Source organism: Arachis stenosperma, chromosome 1 (assembly GCF_014773155.1).
Source record: "Arachis stenosperma cultivar V10309 chromosome 1, arast.V10309.gnm1.PFL2, whole genome shotgun sequence".
NCBI lineage: Eukaryota > Viridiplantae > Streptophyta > Magnoliopsida > Fabales > Fabaceae > Arachis > Arachis stenosperma.
This window is the reverse complement of record NC_080377.1, coordinates 97,784,128-97,789,374: the sequence shown is the minus strand read 5'-3', so window position 1 is coordinate 97,789,374 and position 5,247 is coordinate 97,784,128. Positions and strand designations below refer to the sequence as shown.

General features: G+C 41.2%; 1 non-coding gene across 1 annotated transcript; it reads left to right on the top strand.

The window, feature by feature from the left end:
* Positions 1–523: 523 nt before the first annotated feature.
* Positions 524–627, top strand: LOC130948586 (small nucleolar RNA R71). The gene has a single exon (XR_009073103.1). It is a non-coding gene; the product is annotated as a small nucleolar RNA R71 (small nucleolar RNA).
* Positions 628–5,247: the final 4,620 nt, after the last annotated feature.

Genomic DNA, 5,247 nt, shown 5'->3' with positions numbered 1-5,247 from the left:
TTGGTTGGAGTTTTGGTATGTGGACTTGTTATGTTGGTTGGGGTTGTTAGGTTTGTGGTTTTGTGGTTGGGTTTGTTGGTTTCCCCACCCAAAGTTTGGGTGGTTTTTCCAGCCTAGGTTGTAAGGGTTGGAATGTGGATCATATGGTTGCCTTTGTTGATTTCCCACATAGTTGGCCTCTTCCCAATCACCTCCTTCAGTGCTTACCTCCTCTTGATCTTGTGTGTGTATTGCAGCCACTTGATTTGTTTCTAATTTCCTGGTGAGCTCTGCTAGTTGCTTGGCAAACACCTTGTTTTGGGCTAGAATTGTATCAACATGGTTCAGCTCCATGACTCCCTTAGTTTTGTGTCTCTCTGAAGCATAGTAGTACTCATTCTCAGCCACTGTTTCAATCACTTCAATGGCTTCTTCCACAGTCTTTTTCCTGTTCAATGAACCTCCTGATGAATGGTCTACAGCCTTCCTTAATTCATAAGAAAGTCCATCATAGAAAATATGCAATTGCACCCAGTCATGGAACATGTCTGGTGGGCATTTCCTTGTCAAATCCTTGAACCTCTCCCATGCCTCGTAGAGAGTTTCACCATCTTGTTGTCTAAAAGTCTGAACCTCAGATCGAAGCCTATTGACCTTTTGTGGGGGGTAGAAACGTGCCAGAAACTTGCTTTCCACCTCATCCCAGGTTGTTAGGCTCCCCCTTGGGAATGATTCCAGCCACTTAGCTGCCTTGTCCCTAAGTGAAAATGGGAACAAGAGCAGTTTATAGGCATCTTCCTGGACTCCATTGGACTTCACAGTGTCGCAAATTCTCAGGAATTTTGTGAGATGTTGGTTTGGATCTTCATTAGCACTCCCACCAAATGAACAATGATTCTCCACCAGTGATATTAGCTGTGGTTTGAGTTCAAAATTGTTGGCTTGAATGGGTGGTTTCTGAATGCTGCTACCATAATTCCCAGAGGTTGGGTTTATGTATGAACCAAGAACCCTCCTCTCGGGAATGGCATTATTTCCATCAGCTCTCTCATGGTTGTGAACTTCTCTATCCATGTTGAGATCTAGAGCTTCCTCAAAATTGTCCTCAGATTCTCCTTCAGATTCTTCTTCTCCCAGTACTCTCTTCCCTTTTGCTTCCCTTCTAAGTTTATGAAGGGTCCTCTCTGGTTCGGTATATGGATGAGTTGATGTCTCTCCTCTCCTACCTATCATACAAGAACACAGCACAGGCAACAAACAAGTGAAATACTCTTGGTTAATGGAAGAGTATGTTAGAGCAGTTGAGGAATTAATTCAAATAGTTAGTGAGTCAGTGAGTTAGTTGCTTGAATTTAAAGGCATAAAGAAAGAAAGCAAGTAACAGAGTGCAGAAATTAAAATTCAACAAGTAACTTGAACTGAATTAACAAAACAAGAAAAATGCTCAATCTAGTTAACTTCCAATTTGAGAATTGTCAATCGAAAACCAATCCCCGGCAATGGCGCCATAAACTTGATGCTACGATTTTAGGAAATTGCACGATCGGCAAAAATTCCTTCCGGCAAGTGCACCAGTTATCGTCAAGTAAAAACTCACAATAGAGTGAGGTCGAATCCCACAAGGATTGGTTGAGTGAGCAATTCGGATTAGAAGTGTGTTCTAGTTGAGCGGAATCAAGATTTAGATGAGAATTGCGGAATGTAAAATTGGCGGAAAACGTAAATGGCAAGAAATTGAAATTGCTGAATCTTAAATTGCATGAATTAAGGAGCGAGAAGCTAAATTGCTGAAATTAAAAAGGGATCGGGGTGATTGCATGAATTTAATTGCAGAATGTAAAGAGAAAGTGGTAGATCAGAAATGGGAAATTCATTGGGTTTCAGGAGATATTGAGATCTCCGAATCAAAACATTTTTATCCCTTCCTCAACCAATGCGTTCATTGAATTTTGCTTGGCAATCTTATATGATTGGATCCCAATCCCTTGGCTCACCAATTCTCTCTAAAAACAAACAAATTCCCAATCCCTTGGTTTAAATGTTCATAAGAAGAGATGACGCTCGATCACTGATTATACCACACAGTTTCATGAACCACAATTTGGTAGGATTACATGTCACAATATCCATCCAAACCCCAATCCAATTCACTGTGAGAAAGCTTCTCTAGCATGAATCCTCCATTCCTTTCCCAAGGTTCCGAAGGATTCCAATTATGGATAGTTTCTTTCCCAAGACAACTAACCAATGGAATTAGATCGAGAAGCTTTCTAACAAAAATTCAAGAGAAAAGATTGAAGAAGAAGATAAAAACTATTATTGATTCATTGAATTACAATAGAGCTCCCTAACCCAATGAAAGGGGGTTTAGTGAGTCATAGCTCTGAATTCAATTACAAAAAGTATGAAAACTAGAAAAATGATTCAAAAAAAGTCCCTCACTAACTTAAATTCTATCCTATTTATACACTTTCTAAATTGAGCTTCTGTTGTGTTTCTTGGGCTTTGAGGCCTTTCCCTGATTTCCTTTTGCTTTGGGTTTATGATCTATAATCCTGATGAGGCTGCTGATCCAATTCTGTAACATTCATTGAGCCAACTTAGTGATAATCAAGTAATGACACATGACTCAACAAATTGAAATTCCAGACTCATCAATTCTTCAGGCCCAATCCCATAAACCATGATATTCAATTGGGTTTCATACCAGAGTACGTTTAAGTTAATGTTTGTGCTCAAATGCTAACTTAAACTGCAATATCCTTGGCCCAGAAACCTTTTCAAATAGTGGCGTTTAAGTTGCAGTTTAAGCTTAAACTGCAACTTAAACGTTGGACACTCCTGGAGGTGGTATAATTCAAGCACGTTTAAGCTTCAGTTTAAGGTTAAACTGAAGCTTAAATGTGGAAATGGAAGAAAGCAACCCTGGAGGGTAAAGTAGTCGAACACGTTTAAGCTTCAGTTTAAGGTTAAACTGAAGCTTAAACGTGGAAATGAAGAAAGCAACCTTGGAGGAGAATGGTCGAACACGTTTAAGCTCCAGTTTAAGCTTAAACTGGAGCTTAAACGTGGAAATGAAGAAAGCACCCTGGAGGAGAATGGTCGAACACGTTTAAGCTCCAGTTTAAGGTTAAACTGGAGCTTAAACGTGGAAATGGCTCCCTGGTGCATTTCTCATTTCTGGCGTTTAACTTCCAGTTTAAGGTTAAACTGGAGGTTAAACGCCACTTTCAGCTTTTCCTCTGCTTTCATGATTTTGCAGTTTAAGTTCCAGTTTAAGCTTAAACTGGAACTTAAACTCCACATGTGATATTCAAGCTTCCTTTATTGATTTTGTTGCTTCCTTGCCTAGCCTCTTCTTCCCTGAAATCATCCAAACAATTGCATCAAAGTCTTGCAAAATTTCATGAGAAATCTTCCATTCATAGCATTCAAGTAATATAACTAAAAACTCATGGAATTTGCATCAAAATCATACTGTTTGGATGGTTCATTGCTTTGTTATTCATTTAACCATTCTTGGTTACTTTAAGCTCAAGAAAATGCATAAAACAACTAAAACTAACAGAAAAATGCTAGTGAAACTAGCCTAAGATGCCTTGGCATCAATGCCTCAACAGATTATGCTTTTTTGTGAATTTTTTTATGTTTGGGGCATTGACTTCATGGGTCCATTTCCAAACTCTAGTGGTTATCTTTATATACTGTTAGCTGTAGTTTATGTTTCTAAATGGGTGGAAGCAATTCCTACTCGTACTGATGATGCTAACACTATTGTTTTGTTTGTTAGAAACCACATTATCTGTCGCATTGGATCACCACGAGCAATCGTGAGCGATCAAGGCACACACTTCTGTAACAGGAGACTAACAGGATTACTGAAGAAGCATGTGATTGTTCACAAAGTAGCAACAGCTTATCATCCTCAGACTAATGGGCAAGCAGAGGTATCTAACAGAGAGATTAAATGCATTTTAGAGAAGATATTAAAGCCTCATAAGAAGGACTGGAGTGCCAGGTTACAAGATGCGCTCTAGGCATATCGAACAACGTACAAGACACCCATTGGGATGAGCCCCTTCCGCTTAGTGTACGGCAAGGCTTGCCACCTTTTAGTAGAAGTGGAACACAAGGCCTTCTGGGCTGTAAAGGAATGCAACATGACTTTTACGGAAGCTGGTGTTGAAAGGAAGCTACAACTAGCAGAATTAGAGAACCTTCGCCTAGAAGCATATGACAACTCCAGGCGATACAAGGAAAAGATGAAGGCCGTCCATGACAAGCACATTAAAAGGAGAGAATTCAAACCAGGGGAGTTAGTTCTTCTTTACAACTCCAAACTGAGGCTTATGCCAGGCAAACTGACCCTACAGGGTAGAAAAGGCAGAGCCATACGGAGTTTTTCACCTGCGTCATCCTTCTAGCCCCAAATTCATTAAGGTCAATGGACACCGCCTAAAGCTTTATCATGGTGAGAAGATGAAGGATCACAAAGAGCTAGAGGTCTTCCTCCTGGAAGACCCACCAACAGAAGCAGAATGAGCCTAATGACCATCCAACTTAAGGACGTAAAAGCAAAGTGCTAGGTGGGAGACAACCCACCATGGTATGATCGTTCCGTTTCAGTCTTAGTTTTACTTTCTCATTTTCTACTTTTTTTTCTTAATGACTCTTCTCATAATCTCTGCACAAAGTCTGCATTGGCATTCGCATTCTGCATAAAAAATGGGGAAAAGAGCACGCGACGTGCAAGCGTCGCTGACGCGTACGCATCATACGTGCTTTCGTACCTAGAAGAAAAAAAGCAGAGAGTCACACAGGAGCTTGGCTGGAGGCGTTCCTTAGGCACAAAACGCTCACGCGAACGCGTCCCTAATGCGTCCACGTCACTTGCAATATCCGCCATCTACGCGTGCGCGTCACTCACGCGCACGCGTGACCCTGCGATATCAACGTAAATAAGTGTCTGCCAAAACGTTATGATGGAATGGGGCTGGAGTTATGCTGGAAGCACAAGCCCCATCACGCGAACGCGTGCCCCACGCATCCACGTCTTTATTTAAATAGAGGCCATTCACGCGTCCGCGTCACCCACGCGCCCGCGTTACCCTAAATTTGGGCAATGTGCGTATGAATCAGAGACTTGTGAGTGCGCGATGCTGCTTTCGCGCCAATAGCGCAAATCAAATCAAGCGTCCGCATGATTGGTGCACGAAATTATGATACACAATGGCGCCAACAACTTGTATGCACAATTGTAATCTTAAC